The sequence below is a fragment of the Eptesicus fuscus genome, chromosome 3 (assembly GCF_027574615.1).
Source record: "Eptesicus fuscus isolate TK198812 chromosome 3, DD_ASM_mEF_20220401, whole genome shotgun sequence".
NCBI lineage: Eukaryota > Metazoa > Chordata > Mammalia > Chiroptera > Vespertilionidae > Eptesicus > Eptesicus fuscus.
Window position 1 is genome coordinate 15049105 of NC_072475.1, and position 17830 is coordinate 15066934.

At 39.1% G+C, this 17830-nt stretch overlaps 1 non-coding gene across 1 annotated transcript; it reads left to right on the forward strand.

The window, feature by feature from the left end:
• Positions 1-16773: 16773 nt before the first annotated feature.
• Positions 16774-16875, forward strand: LOC129148626 (U6 spliceosomal RNA). Its single transcript, XR_008555628.1, has one exon. It is a non-coding gene; the product is annotated as a U6 spliceosomal RNA (small nuclear RNA).
• The last annotated feature ends 955 nt before the right edge of the window (positions 16876-17830 follow it).

Genomic DNA, 17830 nt, shown 5'->3' on the forward strand with positions numbered 1-17830 from the left:
AAATGTGATGTAATACTGGTTTTAGAGGATTTGTGAAGGCCAATCACTATGCAACACAATTTATAAGAATTATTACTTCATTACTCATTCCAAGCCTATGAGATATTCTACTATTATTTCTATTTTATTGCTGAGTAAATGGTTCAAGCAGATAAAATTATAAAAATGTTAGGAAGTAGAGAAACCAGGACTGGACCCCACATAAGTTCAGAGTTGTGTCTTGACCAATAGGTTACATCATTTCCCCTGACAAAGATGAACAATTAATTTCCCTAGCCTCAAACAGTAGGAAAAATAGTATATACATATGTGACAACGTTAAATGCTGTCTGCAAACAAAAGTAAACATCAGCTTGGGCTGAAAAAAGACAAAAGATTCCTCTCAAAAGGCTGGGGAGAAAGGATGATCTGACAGTTACTAAGTTAAAAATAAATGTATCTTCCACAATCCTAGAGAAGCTATAAAATGTTATAATGGCCTCCTTTTTTAGTGATTATTGCTTTCTTACCATTTGCATGATTTGGTATTTGCATTTATAACTAGACTAGAGGCCCGATGCACGGATTCATGCACTGGTGGGGTCCCTCGGCTTGGCCTGCACCTTCTTGCAATCTGGGACCCCTCGGAGGATGATGGAGAGCTGATTTTGGCCCAATCCCTACAGGCCAGGCCAAGGGACCCCACCAGTGCACAAATCCATGCACTGGGCCTCTAGTATGCATATAAGATCTTTAGTTAATCTCTTTCTACTCTCCCTCCTCCTCCCTTCCCTCTGAGATTCATCAGTCTGTTCAATGTTTCCATCCATGTGTGTTGACCGTCTGACCCCTGGTGGTCATTGTGCATCATAGCTACTGGACAGTCAACTGGTTGCTTAGGCTTTTATATATACTAGAGACCTGGTGCATGAAATTCATGCACAGTGGGGGAGTACCTCCTCAGCCCAGGCTGCACCCTCTCTAATCCGGGACCCCTCGTGGGGATTGGACCTAAACCAGCAGTCAGACAACCCTAACATAATCTGGGACCTCTGGTTCCTAACTGCTCACCTGCCTGCCTGCCTGATTGCCCCTAACTGCCCCCACTTCCAGCCTGATCAACCCTAACCTCCTCTGCCTGCCAGGCTGATTGCCCCTAACTGTCTACCCTGCTGGCCTGGTTGCCCCTAACTCCCCCCCCCCTCCCGCTGCTGGCCTGGTCACCCCCAACTGCCCACCCCTGCAGGCCTGGTTGCCCCTTACTGTTCCCCCAGCCATCAAGTCACACCCAAAAGGCCCCCTCTACTGATCTGGACACCCCTCACTGCCCCACCTGCTGGTCTAGTCGCCCCCAACTGCCCCCCCCCCCCCCCCCGACAACTGGTCTGGTTGCCCCATACAGCCTGCTGTTCAGTTGTTTGTCATCTGTCATTATCCCCCCTGCCGGCCTGATCACCCCATGCAGCCTGCTGTTCAGTAGTCTGTCTGTTTGCCCTTGGCTTTTTATATATTAGGATAGATGCCCAATCACTAAATCACCCTCACTTTATGAGAGCACCCAATGCCTACTAAACCTCACTTTTCCTAATCTTGCCCCAGACCAATCCATACTTGCCCCAGACTTTTCTTAAAATCATTCCATGTGAAGCAAAACCTTGCAAAGGACACTCCTTTGAACTCTCACCCTCCTGTATAATATAATTAATATTATATAATCTTACCTTATAATAGACAAATATGCAAATTGACCGCACCTTCGCTATGCCCAAGCCACGCCCACCAATCAAGCCACGCCCATCAACCACGCCCACCAGGAAACCGTTACAGGGACGCTGGGGCCGGTGGCTTTCCGGGAGCCTGCTCCCATCGCAGGGACCAGCTGGGGTGCGGTGCGGCCGAGCCCAAGGCCCGGAAAGCCGCCCGGGGCTTTCCGGGCCTTGGGCGCCAGCCGGGTGCGTGCTCCGATCGGAGCAGGGACCCGGCTGGGGAGCGGGGCGGCGGAGCCCAAGGACCGGAAAGCCGCCCGGGGCTTTCCGGGCCTTGGGCGCCAGCCGGGTGCCTGCTACGATGGCAGGAGTGAGCCGACCTGGGGTTCTGCTCCTGCAATCGGGTCGCAGGGACGCTGGGTGCAGCTGAGCCCAAGGCCACCACCCAGGGCCAAGCCCGGACCCTGAAAGAAGGTAGAAGGCGGTGGCCACAGCCAAGGCCTGGGTCCCCGGTGCCGGCAGAAAACTGGGGCAGGCAGCCAGGTGAATGAAGGTCTATTGCACGAATCTTCGTGCAAACGGGCTACTAGTATAATATAATATAATATAATATAATATAATATAATATAATTAACACATATATTAAATATAATATAAATACATATTATTGATTTCAGAGAAGAATGGAGAGGGAAAGAGAGATAGAAACATCAATGATGAAAATCATTAATCAGCTGCTTCCTGCATGCCCCTACTGGGGACCAAGCCCACAACCCAGGCATGTGCCCTGTCTGGGATTTGAACCTTGACCTCTTGGTTCATAGGTCAATGCTAAACACTAGCCAGGGCACTGTGGTCTTTTGACAACATAGATTTAAGCTTTACCCCATACATAGACTACCTTCATACAAAGCAGAATGTGATAAATGCTGTTAAACAAGTTTAACTATTCAGCAGTTGGGTGAAAAAACCTATGAAAATATATGTAGAGTGCCTCTTGACATAGACTCTAAGTCAAAAGCCAATTTGATTGTGTGAGTATATTTTAGGATCAATGAACAGTTTGCATTTGTAAAGGATATGGTAAGAAAACACCAAAGCATTGTGTTTGGTATGAATTAGGTTTAAGGATATTGGATATGGAAAAGAAAGTTGGAGATGCAATGTGGAATGTGTCAAATACTACAAAATAAAAGTTAGACATATCTTTAGTAAGTTACAAAGTTAGACACAAAGGCCTTTGAATGGTGTAGTATCAGTTAAAGAATGGACTGGGCATGTGAAATTTGAGTCAGGGAGGTCTTTTAGCTAGCAATTGCAATAATTTGAGTGGATGTGCAAGAAATGGGTCAGGGCCAGAATAATTTAAGTAAGCAAATATATGTGTATGGGACAATATTTGATGAAAAATAAAAGAGAGGGAACCAAAAAAAAAAAAAAAAGTGCCAAGATTTTTAGTAGAAGACGAAGGCAGACTGAGAAGTTGGCAGCATTATCAAAGAGGGGAAGATGAATCACTTGTTATTTGATAGGCTGGTTAAGAGCAGGCATTGAGATGGCGCTATAAGCTAACATCTGAAAATCAGTACCTAGAATAAGAGAAGAGTGTCTAAATGGGAAAGGACAATTTGAGGTTGTCAATATAGAAGTGATTTTGAAAGTACATCAGCAGAGGATGTTGACAAAAGAAATGTGAAATGAGAGAAATAAATCTATTTTGGAACCGTATTTTAGGAGAGAATAAATAATGTAAAACTGGTGAATGATAGAATAAAATGATGAGTGAGCGAACAAGAACAACAATGTGTATTGCCTATAAAAATTAAGACTTTGAAGAAGAAGGAAGTTGACAACAATTTTATGTGGTGCATTCAATGTGAGCAGGATGAAAATAAGATTTGGTGGTTATGAAATCACCGATGCCCTATTTAGAAAGTACTAAAGTATTCTAAATCTTGTTCCAAAGCTCTGTTTTATTTGATTTTTGAGGATGCAATGTTAATGGAAGATTACCATATTTAGATTTTTAGAAATTTCCCCAAATCTTATACTGCTTCTGCATTTCTCATTTATGACCTTTAAATCCTATATTTCCTTGAAGTTTTCATTTCCTGTAATTGATGGTTCTGCTAGAACGTGGCAATGCAGGGCAATACTGAATGAACACAGACACGTGTTAGAAAATAAAGACCAGTGGTGATTGGCAAGATCATCTGAAGCAACTGCTTGTACACAAAGCTATCCACCATCCCCACTATTTTATGAATTTATTACTTAAGGACAACTGATTTTCTATTTTGCTTTAAACTTTCGAGGTCATTTCAACCTAAAGAGTGTATATCATATATTTGCATACCATGGGTAATCGCTATGACTGTTTCATCTATAATCAATTGCTCCTGGGCACACACATCTGATTTATTGTAGCTTTATTGTGAAATGCCCAACAGGATAATTTTCCCATGAATGTGAGCACTTTTGCCACTTACCATTTTTGCTGGTTTTTCTTTTTTTTCTGATGCTGGAAAAGCCATGCTCAACACAAGAGTTATGACACATTATAAAACTTACCTTTTATCTGTAGAGTCATTCTGGGAACTGCCAAGAGCACCTCTAAGGACAATGCGGGGTCAATTATGATAATCACTTCCTGGTTCTTTCTCTCACAGACACTTGCCATTTAAGTCACAGCTTACTTCTGAATGGTCTCTTGATTTTAAAGGGCTTGTTGAAAGATTCACTGACTTCTCCAGTAAAAGTCAATTCACTAATTTTTCCAGAGCTTTTGACATATTTGAAAAAGTCAACTTCTCTTCACTTTAAATATCATTTTCACCAGGTAATCACTTCTCTATTAATTTAAGTGGAAAATCCTCCTTGACGTTCTTTGTATAATTTTTTAAATTCTTCTGAACATTGCCCATGCTGCATTCTACGACATCCTCCTTGATGTATATTCTTCAGCTTATCTGTGGTACACAGTAGTTATCTCTTCCCCACCCCCCACCCCCTTGCTAGGCTATTTTTTTCTACTTCAAATACTTTCTCAAAATTCACTTATTCCTTACATTCTGAACTCTCCTGTGGCAACTTTGTAATAGCTAAAGAAATAATATAATAAAATAAGGGCCCATTAATTGGCCCAGATTAATTTTCTAACACCTGAAGGTGAATAACAATGGGGAAAATCTTGCCTTCTCAAATGTCTGTGAAGAAACTGCTCATCGAAATATCTAATAAATATTTTTAAGTATATTTTTATTGATATCAGAGAGGAAGGGAGGAGAGAGATAGACACATCAATGATGAGGGAGAATATATATTTATTGATTTCAGAGAGAGAGGGAGAGGGAGAGAGATAGAAACATCAATGATGAGAGAGAATCACTGATTGGCTGCCTCCTGCACACCCCCTATGGGAATCAAGCCAGCAACCTGGGCATGTGCCCTTGACTGGAACCAAAGCCAGGACCCATCAGTCCACAGGCTGACACTCTATCCACTGAGCCAAACCAGGCAGGGCGAGGGAGAATATATTTTAAAATGGATTTTAATTATTCTATATACTCATGATTAATTTTTTTCATTTTAATTTGATACTACATATAATACCGGTATAGCTTAAGTAAACAGCACTTTATAAGGCTATGATTTATATAAGAAATCATCCTCATCATAACAAATAGAAAGAAGTAGATTATTATAATTTTTAACTTTTATGTTTATAAAGTTTTTATTTTATCATTTGTTTTCAAGAGCCATAGTGATTAATGATTTTTCCTATGAAACCTCTCCCCTGGAAGCTATCAGGGAGCCAGGTCTCAGACTAAAAGGAGTTTTTAGGAGTAAAATAGGCAGGTTTAGGTGTGTCAGAAGACCAAAGAAAAACCAAGTGATGCTTTAAAGAAAAGGAGGGGCACTGTTTAATACGCCGACGGACTCAGGGAATAACTTTCCAAATTTGAGTGAAGAAACATGCTTCTTTTTATATCTCCCTGTGGTCTTTGTCCCGCAAATGTAAATTATGCTTCTGTTCCTTTTCGCGGGCCTTGCAAGAAGATCCCCCAGGTGTTGGGGGTCTCCAGGGCATACCTGATGGTCTGGCCTGGCGCCAGCGTTAATAACCCTCCCTCTGGAGCAGTGCACTGTTCACAGTTTTATGGCCTCTGCAATAGGTTCTGTAAGACCAGTATCTGGGAAGGAGGCAGTGACTTAATTTTAGGTTATCAAGAATGTACACTGAGCTTGCTGGCATGGATTCCAATTGCTATCCCCCAAATATCAGGGTTACATTGGAATTAGCCCTTTTTAAGCTTCTCATTGGGAGTTTTAGGAATTAGGGGGTCCATGGGGAAAGGGAGGCATAGTTGGCTGGGGACTTGGAGCTGGCAAAAGGCACCACAGGATAAGGGGAGAGGAAGACACCCATTCACAGAAGACAGCGGAAAGCCACAGGGCGTAGAGAAATGCTGACAAAAGAGAGAAAGAGGAAAACAGATTTTCATAGGGAATAGAGAATTCTACCACTGAAGGGGAAGAAAAAGAGGGGGTCCCCTGTGGGGTTTGAGCTTTGAAGCTGCTATAGTGGCCAATCAGAAGGGACTATCAGGACAGAGAACTGCAGCCTTTTTAAGTTGCCACGTAGAAAATGGGGCTTAGTGGGTCACTCCTTTGGGACCCCCTCCCTATGAGGGGGTCTGTACTTGTTTTCCAATAAACTTCCACCTTTCTGTATACCACTTTTTTTTTTTTTTTTTTTTTTGTCCGTGGCTTCATTCTTCGAATCCACCTGGACAAGAACTTGGGAAAGAAATCACCTTTGCCTCCTGCTCAGAAGAAACCACTTGTTTCAGTTTGCTTCTGCATTTCCAGACCGTTAGCTTACCTGTGACTATGGGCTTGGCTCCCCTTCCTCAAATAATCAACCATTCCTTTCTGGGCTGCACACCCCTGTTCCATCGTGCTCTGATGCACAAGGGCGGACACCCATTTAGTCCAGTAACTGTGTATATACAACATTTTATTGTTGGATTAATATGTCCATGTCCATAAACACAGTACATCTTTTACAGATTTTTAGAGAATATTTTATATCTAAGAAAACTATTGAGATCTCTAAAGATCAACATTGTGGTTCTCTCCCAAATGAGAAAACAAACAAACAAAAAAAAAAAAAACACAGAAAAATCAAGATAGTAGACAACAATTAAAAAAGTGATTTTTATTAGATATTTTATATTTAAAGGGATTAGGAGCAGGGGAAAATTTGGAGTAAAAAAAATCTATCTTCTTCAAAAATGTTTGTGTACTTCATAAGGTGAAACTTCCTGAGGACAAATGAACACCTGTTAGGGTTTAGTAGTTCCTTCTGAGACATTTTCCTTTTAGTTGCAAATTTCTGCTGTCCAAGTACGGTTTTTAAACTTTGGGTTTTTACTTTTGAATGAAAATTCTTCCTACTCTTTTTGATATGCTGATATGTTGTGCTAGCTCACCTTTTATTCAAACTATAGTGAATGCTTCCTCCCTAGTCTCCTTTGCCTATTTTTTTATTCTCCCAAGGGCATTTCCTTGAAATATAATGTACGACTTTAATAGATGCCTTTTTTCCCCCATAATCCCATGAAACCTAAAATCCTTTGTACCTATGATCTCATTTCTTTGATTCTTTCCCACTTTCAGGCAATTACTATATGGTTATGAAGCATACATTTAGAATAATTCTTCTTTGTTGAATTTTCTAGTTTAGACAATGTAATTGACCTTTCAGCAACCAGGAAATTTTTTTGGTTTATTTTTAGCTATATTTGTCACTACCAGCTGCCGAGGTAGTTAAAAAAATCTCCCTGGAGGATGCGGTTAAACAGTGTTAGTGAGTGTTGCATTTCAAGTGCAAAATTCCACAGCACTGGAACCCTTGCTGTGTGTGTAGTGGCTCCACCTCTGCAGGTGGGTCAATGTAGCTCCTGTGCTGCTTGAAATTAAATAGAATGTGAGCAAACTATGATTAAAACCATTTACATGTGGTCTCTTTTATTATATAAAATCATGACCAATATTTCTGGATAATAGCAAACAACACTGTGATTTTATAGATAACAGCAGTATCTCTACATGACTTTTGGAAAATTTTCCCTCTTACATATAGAAAATTTATTTGGAAAATTAGTGAATGTTGGGAGAAATTAGGTCAACATGTAATATAGACACTTTTTATTTAAAATTGAATACGGAAGCAAAAAGAATGAAGTAATTATAATTTTGAAACAAGTAAGCTAAAAGACGAATAATTTAATCTTTAAAAATAATTCAGTATCTTTCTCCTTTCACATAAGACAAATATTGCTGCTGTTAGTACAGTTAGAAAATAGTTTTAAAAATATTTTCTCATAATTTGCCCATTGTTGCTAAATTTCATAAAATCATTACAACGTTGAACTATGTATAGTGTCCAACTGCTTTTCTTCATCCACTGGGATTAATTGAGCATAAATATATTAGCAGTTGAACTTTGAAGTGGGATGGGACTAAGGCACAGGTACACACTGTTTTAATGAACAATGACGGGTGAAACGAATCATAGCCTTGTCAACAAGATAATGGTGAATTATAGCCTATTTATGGATGAAAGGCTGTGTGACAAGCACATGGAGTAGCTGGTAAAAGATGCCAGTGATGTTTATAGTTGAAAAAGGAAAAACTAAAAGGAAGCTCAGAGCTTTCAGGACATGCCCATGAAATAAACAACACACTCAAGTCCTGCTCTGAAGATCTGAGATAAAATACACATTTGATCAATTTTCTATGACTGCTGTAACAAATTTAGCATAAACAGTATTTTCTGACAACACAAATATATTATTATACAGGGCTGTAGGTCAGAAATCAGACAGACACAGGTTCCCTGGACTAAAATCAAGGTGTGGTTAAGGCTGCATTTGATTCTGGAGGGTATAGGGGAGAATTCATTTCCTTTTATTAATATTGTTGGCAAAATTCAGTTTCTTATAGGCCGGAAGTCAGCTTTTTCTTGCAGTCGGTCAGCTGAGGACTGTTCCCAGTTTATAGAGACTGCCTTTGTCCTTTGGCTCATGGCTCCCTTCCTCCATCATCAGAGAGGGTGAGTCCCTCTCATGCATCAAATCTGTTCTTTTCTCATCTAACTGACTAAAGGAGAAAAGGTTCTCTACTTGTAAAGGCTCATGCAATTAGTTTGTGCCAACCAAGACCTCATGGTCCCTCCCCTTAACCACACCCACAAAGTTCCTTTTCCCAGGTAAGGCAACCTATTCACGGGTTTCAGGAATCAGAGCATGGGCATTAATGAAGGTAACATTGCTCTGCTACCATGACTCTTCCATATTGATTGCTTTACCCAGTAGATACATTTGCTAGGATTATCCAAACAAAACACTACAGCCCAGGTGGCTTAAACAATGGAAATTTATTTTTCTCACAGTTCTAGAGGCTACAAGTCCAAGATCATGGTGTCAGCGGATTTGGTTTATTCTGAGATTTATTCCCTTGGCTTGCTGTGGCCACCCATGGCCTTTTTTCTGTGTGTGCAACTGTTTGGTAGCTCCTTTTAGGTATCCAAATTTTCTTTTCTTAGGACAGCAGTCACTTTGGGTAAGGGCCCACTCTAAAGGACTTATTCTAATTTAATCTCCCCTTTAAAGACCCTGTTTCCAAATACAGTCACATTCTGAGGTACGGGGGACTAGGGCTTCAATGTATGGAGCTCAGTTCTAGTGAATAATGGACAGTGATTTTAGCAATTTTTCAAGCTAAAAAGGAGTTTTAAAAGCTACTTCTCCAATGGGTGATTGAGGAAACCAGTAATCCAATAAACCAAGTACCTCCAGGTTACCGAGGCAGTCTATTATATATCAAGAAGTCTGATGCAGTACTGCACATTTATAGTGTAGACTTAATTTTCCCAATATGCCATGTTACCTCTCCACATTGACATATAAGTTTAATACATTTATTGCCAAATTTCAATAGCAGGGCTTGATTTTGCAAAATGAGAACGTTAAAAAACAAAACAAAAAAAACACCAAAAACAACAACAACAAAACTAGCAATGTATTTATATAGTCCTTCTAAGTACTTAACACATTTTTTTTTTTAACAATTCATGTATACTCAGACTTAAATTTCTGACTAATCTGCTCTCCTGAGGTGGTTTAGGTGTTCATTTTTTTTTTTGTTTTTGTTTTGTTTTTTACCAAGAACACTTTTGTCAGGAGTCAAGACACCACCTCTTCACAATAAATGTAAACTAAATTAATATGTACATGTATATACATATACACGTATATAATGACATGAGTCTAGTTCTGACTTTAAATTGGCAAGGAAACTGGAAATCCCAGTATTGTGTAGTTATATGCTATGACTTGGGGAGGTCCAGGCTTCACAAAGGAGACACACACAAAGAAGAAATAGCACAGTTGAGGGGTATGATTGGGACAGCTTACTGGAAGACTCAAGACATAGAAAGAATAGACAATACCTGTTAATAAACTGAAATTGCAGAGTGAAGGAGAGGGAAAAGTATGGCAGGGCTAGATGTTCTTAATTTATAAAGAAATGAGAGCTTTAAAATATCTTTCATATAGCAAAAAATCAATCTCACAAAAAATATTCAAAAATGAAAAAATAATTTGACAGTGGCCAAAATGTCAGTGGATTCTCTTAAGTCACCTCACCTAGCTGATAAACTTATTTAGACACTTAAGATACAAGAAATTTATTGTGAAAAATCCATCAAGATATACTTCTACTTGAAAGCAGATTTTCTATTAACATCTTGATCCTGTATGGACACAATGGCCAATTTAGAACACCTCTCTTAAATATTTTTAGCTCCAGATGATCTGTTCTAAGTTTCCTGTTTTTGTATTTTGGAATTCAAACTGCACATGTCTAAGTACTTAATTAAAATCAAAATTATTTTTTGAGGGAAAAATATTACATGTTGTCTAACCACATGCACTCCTCTGTCCTTAAAAATGAACTAGACCTACCTGATGGAGAATTCAGGTCAAAGTCCTAAATTTTCAGGACAGTATATCAATAATACTACCTAGATATATTTTCCATAAGACACATGACTTTCCCTTTACTCACCAAGATATAATATTGACTTATCAAGCTCTTGAAAAGCATTTAGTCATGATTTAGCTGTGACCTTGTGTTTTTCAATGCTTTCTTGACACATTTAAGATCTTTAAAATAACTCTCTTTCTTTAAGCCTTCAAAGTTCTAGCCTTTGAGTAAGCTGGATTATTAGAAAGCAGTTTATATACATTCTTTATATTAGTCTCCATAGAAACACACTCACTGAGTGATAGTTAATGTCACATTTTTAGCTTTTAAACAGACACGAGAAACTAAAATATTTGGCAAATTTTGTCATATATGACCAAAAATAGCTTATATGAATGTCGAGTTGATAAAATTCTTTCAGAAGTTGTTTCTAGTTGAAAAGGCTTAGCTTTCCTAATGTAATTGCCTACTTTAATCAGACAGTTCAAACTCTGAAATGCAGTATGCCTCTCTTACTCGTCTTTATGAGAATTTTCAAAGGTAACTTTAATATTCTTATACTATACTAGAGACCCGGTGCATGAAATTCATTCCCTGGAGGGGTGGTCCAACAGTCCGGCCTGTGCCCTCTCACAGTCCGGGACCCCTCAGGGGATGTCTGCCTGCCAGCTTGTGGCTGGATAGCTTTCTGCTGCTGCATGGCCTGCTGCTTGAGCTTTAGCAGCTGCTGCACATGCATGGGCTGGGCCACCACGGTCTGTTCTGCGAACACCATCGAGTGGGTGAGTCAAGCGTGGAGGCAGGCTCACCCTGAGTTCCCTGCACTTCCCTGTGTCACTGAGTTGTTCAGACTGACCACCTTCCACAGAGAACGGCAACCAGGATTGGGCCTAAGCCAGAGTCGGACATCCCTCTCGCAATCCGGTACCCCTTGGGGATGTAGCAGTTTGCCAAGTGGCAGGCAGCCAGGGAGAAGCTGAATTGGGGCCTGGCGCTGTGCCGCTCACACTCATCCTGGCCCACTGTGCCTGCTGTGGCGGCTCGGTAGTGCTGCCACAGAGTCAGGAGAGGCTCCCACCGTGGCAGCTGCACTCTCCAGCTGTGAACCCCGCTTCTGGCTGAACGGTGCTCCCCCTGTGGGAGCGCACTCACCACCAGGGGACAGCTCCTGTGTTGAGCATCTGCCGCCTGGTGGTCAGTGCACATCATAGCAACCGGTTGTTCTGGTCATTCCACCATAAAGGTCGCTTAGGCTTTTCTATACAGATGATTTTCAAATAAATACTTTTTCTAATTAGTTTTTAAAAAACATACATTTAATTAGGTTTCTTTCCACCAAAAAAGACATGTATATGTATGGACTTTTGATGGTTAATTTATGTGTCAGTTTGGCTGGGAAAAGGAATATTTCTGGGTAGATCTGTGAGGGTGTTACTGAAAGGGATTAGCATTGGATTCCATAGACTGAATAAGGAGATTCACCTTCCCCATGTGGGCAAGCGTCATCTCCACCACTGAGGGCTAGAACAGAACACAAAGTGACGGAAAGGCAAATTATCTCTCTATCTTCTTGAACTGGGATCTTTTCCTCCCTCAGACATCGGCTCCCTGGTTCTCAGGCTTTCAAACTCCAGAAGTAAGGGCATGGCCCCCAGTTCTTAGGCTTTAGACCTCAGTGAATTATACCAGATCTTTTCTGTTCTCCAGGTCCAGGCTGCAGATTGTGGGACTTCTTAGTTTATAACCACATGAGTCAATTTCTAAAATCTCTCTCTCTCTCTCTCTCTCTCTCTCTCTCTCTTCTCTCTCTCTCTCTCTCTCTCCATGGGGGTGGGGTGGGAACATCTCATGGAGAGAGAGAGAGAGAGAGAGAGAGAGAGAGAGAGAGAGAGAGAGAACCTTTCCTAATTAGTATTATTGTTGTTTCTGTCAAATAGAGTAGACTTGGCAGTTAAGCCCTTGGCATGCATTGCTTATTTAATTCTAAAAATAAAAGTAAGAAGTTGATATCACTTACTTTATGGTTTATTGGGAAGTAACCCTAGAATAAGTCAAAGAGCATAGGTATAGTTAAAAAAAAAAAAAGCATTGAGTACTCAAAACTAAAGTTGAGAAGGTATACTTGAGGAAGTGAAGAGAATTTATGCCTTGAATGTGGAATGTGGAATACAAGAAGATGAATGCAAAAAGGAAGCGAAGTAGGGAAAAAAAAATACGATCACTAGGGTTATACACTGTTGGCTATTAAAACATTGGAGCTTTTTCCTAAAAATGAAAACATTGGAAGGATTTTAAACAAAGTGATAATTTTCTACTTCAGAAATTTTACTTTGACTACAATATAGAAAATGGATTAAAAGGAACAAATGTGAAAATTCAGAAACTAGTTAGAAAGAATTGTGGAAATTCAGAGGATAAATGATTATGTTTTAAAGAAGGATAATAGCATTTGGAATGGAGAAACAGGAAGAGGTATGAGAGACTTTACTATGAGCCACTGTTAACAAAAATTTATTAAATTTTGAAATTCACTACACATTGGATACATTGGGTTGATGTATATTTTAGACATTTAAGGCAAACTTTATCTGGCTAAACAGATTATTTGTTATTTAAGTGTGTTTTGTTGCCTGGCCCCAAGATTTTATATACACTTTGAAAATGAGAGAAAATAAAAAGCTTATTTTATAGTTTAAAAAGTTGATTTCCTTACAGGATTCTGTCTAAAGCATCCCTTATGATGGTTACAGAATCTGGTGCTTCTCAGATTTCAATGTGCATACAAATGACCAGAGATCTTATTAAAATGCAGATTCCAATTCCATCATTTTTGAGAAGTGCACTTTTAATAAGTTTTAATATGATATTTTTCATTCTTAAGAATTTTCTAGCTGTTGCTGATATTCTTGTTTGTGGACCACCAAGGATCTAACTTATACTTGAAAACAATTCCTAGTTAAACCAAGTTCATTGCTAACCCTGGCATTATGGCAAATAAGAGAGTGCTGTTGTCAGGTAGGAAGTTAGACCTGAGCAGCTGGGGTGGGGTCCTGAACAGGGGTCGTACCAACATTGCCTTCAGACCACCTCTCTATGGACGGCCCAGCAGCCAGCAGACCTCCAGCAGCCAGGTTGGGAGCCAGCTGGTTGTTGGTGCAAGCTCAGAGGAAAATAACATGATCTCAGCGCAACCTTACTAGGGTCCTGGGCTAATTATAATAAAATTTGCATTTCAGTTTGACATCCCTCTCCCCTGTGCGTTTTTCTGTATGCATTATGGGTAAGGGCATGCCCAGAATAAATATAGTTTTTCACCCCTGCATGCAAATGAAAGTTTCCCCCCAGAAAATCCTTCTTTTAAACCCAGGAGTTCAATTTGGTGCTTATTCCTTTTGACTATATCTACAAGCAATTTTCTTTACTCTGTATATTTTATAAATAATAAAAATACAGATGGTTTATAACAGCATAAATTCATGGTCAGAAGAGCTGCTCCTATTGTTAAACATAGTCAGAAATTTAAAGTGATGGTTAAACCACAATGTATGATTTTTATAAATGACTCACAGAATCACTAATGATTTTGAATAGTTTAATTTTCAATATAACTTGCATTTAAGAAGCTTCAGTGGCTTTCACTTATTTTATGTCTAGTGATCTTTTGAAACATAAGAAAAGAAACCACAAGACAAATGTTATTCTTTAACTTGTTTCTGGCCATAATTTCAAATGAAAATAAATATTTGATTTAGCAATAATATGTGGATTATCACCAGTGCTGAGGCCATAAATGTAAATGAGGTGGAAGAGTTCCACATGACATAAAAACATTCAGGAAGAGTGAGAAAATTACTAGCCATGCCATATTAGAAATATTCATGCATTTTGGTGTATTTGTTTTATACTTGGATTATACTAACTAATTATTTGTAAACTTTATAGAACATTTTTCTCTTTTCATTGTTCATGCTTCCTATTTATCTATGTAATGAAATCAAAGACCCATGAATGAATATAATATTGCTTTTCTAATTATTTCTCCATTAGCAATGAGGATTCTGATTTTTTTCTATTATAATTGTAAAATGATTGGTTTGATACAAATAATACATATCAAAGAGAAAAAAGTTCCCTTCTACTCTTTTAGGCTCTTTGACTGGCCTAATAATCAAATTAACATAAAACAGATTAACAGGAGGAAAACCAGATTTAACTTTGTGTAAGAACTGGGGCTCCCTAAGAATGTGAGGCCAACAGGCAGCCAGGTAATTGAGGCTTATGTGATATGCCTGCCTGAGCTAAGGAGAAGAGAGCAGGGATCTGGGACTTCAAAAGGGTGGGACACAACAGGTAGATGAGAAGAGCGAACATTTGATAAATGTGTTGTCAGGTCATGCAAAGTTGTCTTTCTGATATAAAAAGAAGTTATCTTTCATAATAACTTTCTTCCTGGTACAGGCTTCCTATCTAAATTATTTTAGGCAGTTAAAGGGTGAAGGTAAAGTGTTTCTTAAAAATAAGCAGCCTAAAATCATCCTCATGCCAGAGATGGATCTTGGAAGGGCAAAACTTTGATCCCCTACATACATAATCACTATACCAAGTCAGAAAGTGAGGACAAATCACACAAAATCATTTTTAAAGAAAAGTCTAGTAAAAACAAAACAGAAAAAGTAACGGAAGAACTTTTTTCATTGTCTTTGTATTTCCAAGACTTTTCTAAAAATTCCCTGATTTCATTAAACATTTACTATCAGAAAATATATTTGTTTAGTTGACATACTGAATTTTCTTATTTTATTTATTTATTTTACCTTTTTTTAATTTTATTTTTTACTCATCGCCATTTTTCCCCTCTATACCTTCTTCAACCATCCCCCTAGCTCCACATAATCAGCACACCGCTGTCTGTGTTCATGAGTTCTTTTTCTTTTTAAAAATATTACTAATATTAATTTAGCAAGCAGAGGGCTCTTACATCATATGAAGTAGCTAAGTCCATTTACACAACTAAAATCCATCAAAAAGTCAATATTTTCTTTCAGGTATTGTTTACCACTCAAACCTTCAATGGCAGTAAACTTATTATGAAACTAGAGGCCCGATGCACGAAATTCTTGCAAGGGGCTCGGCCCTTGCAGCCCTGGCTGCCTCGGCCCTCACAGCCCCAGCTTCATCCAGAAGGCCATCCAGAAGGTGGACCAGACGGTCATTCTGCTGTTCAGCCATTCAGTTGATTTGCATATTATGCTTTTATTATTATCGGTAAGTAATTTTTTTCTTATCTGATAGCTGCATGGAGTAATGCCTAGAATTATTATTTTAAACAGAAGAATCAGTGGCCCTCCTTAGTCTAAAGACCTCTCACATAGGCCTTGAATCCTGGGGTGTATTGATTTCAAACAGTTTTCTATTTTAAAAAATTAGGTGTTGGTATGGCAGTGACACCCAAATGGCAAGTCAATGTTCTTGATGTTCTTCCCGGGACCGTATCTCACAAAGTTGAAGAATGAAATCATGGACCAGAAGATTTAAGCAAAAGTGTGGAACTTTATTATAAGCTGATACAAACACCCTGCACAGGGAGGGGGACCAAGAATGGGTTACCACTGAAGCTCACTTGTCTAGGAGTTTTATCTGCCCTGAGCCAATTCCTTTTGTCTATTCCTTTTGTTCTCTTTTTGGCTCCTTCTACTTTCCTTGCCTAGCAACAATTTCAAAACCTATCCTGTGCTTCCCCCTCCTCCTTCCCTCCTTCTCACCCATCTCTTGAAACATTCTGCACCTGTAAGATAATCATCCTTGCAGTTTGGTGCCCAGCCCTGCTTGGCCCTGTAGTTATGTCTGCACTTTCTTCTTCTTCCACCCCTATCTTTTGTAACCTACTGCAAATGCAAGGTATGTATTCTTGCCTTGTGGCATCCTGTTTTTCTGCAAGACCAGTATTCCTGTGGTTTCACTTGGCTCCAATTGCAATGCCCATATTTTCTCCATCCTTTTACCCCTTACCCTGCCTGCCTAACGTTGTTTCTAACTTCTCTCAGCAGCACATAGAGTAAAACAGGAATGAAAAGAGAAGATTAGCATGAACCCTATGTAAAGATGACACCCAAACTGTGAAGCATTTATATTTTTATCTAATAAAAATTAAGGTAACTGTTAAATATACTGTGTGTGTGTGTGTGTGTGTGTGTGTGTGTGTGTATGTGTATGTGTATATATATATATCTGGATGATGACTAGTTAGTTTTAAACAAATGAAATGTAAAAAAAATAAAAATAATGTAGTTCTACTAAAGTTAAAACTCCCCCAAATGAAGCAATTTATAATTCTAAGAAAACTTTACTTGGTATGCAGCCAAATGTTAATTTTTAACAGATGTGTTTTTTGCCTTCCTTTCACTTTAGAACTCGATTTATAAATAGCACCTTTAAAAAAAAAGCACTTTCATAATTCACAAAATTATCCATATTGCCTGCTTTGCATTGATAAAATCCATAATAGAATTGTTTAATTCTTAGTTACATTTTGTCTGGGTAGACTTGATGCTGATATTGACATCTGATATAATTATAACATTATTAACACTTGGCTTCAAATAAAAGCAAACCCAGGCTTATGCAAGGAGAGGCTTTATTCCAAAAGACAATGGGAGGTACACTCAGAGCTCAGAAATCTGGAAGTGTCTCAAAATCAAAGAGAAAATGGCTTTTCTTTTATAGGGAAAGGTAAGCGGAGCCTAGCAGAAATGTACAAGAGGAAGTTGAACAAGCAAGAGGAGGTGAGTGAATAGTATAACAGGAGCCACCTGATGGGAAATATGTCTGTTGGGTCAACTAATTTGGGGGTAAACTGATGAGGGAGGCATATTCTGCATCTTTGTCCTTGCCCAAGGCGGGGACAAGCCAGAGTTCAGGGGCCTATGGGAAAGAAAGAAGCCTAAATACAGTTTGATCAAGAGAGTAAGAAATTGCAAATACTTGGCCAGGAGCTATACCATTATTATACATGGTACGTGCGTGGTAAGCACACCAATGGATGGCCCAGTATTTCACTTTGCTTGCAATAAGCTAATTCAATGGGTTAGTAT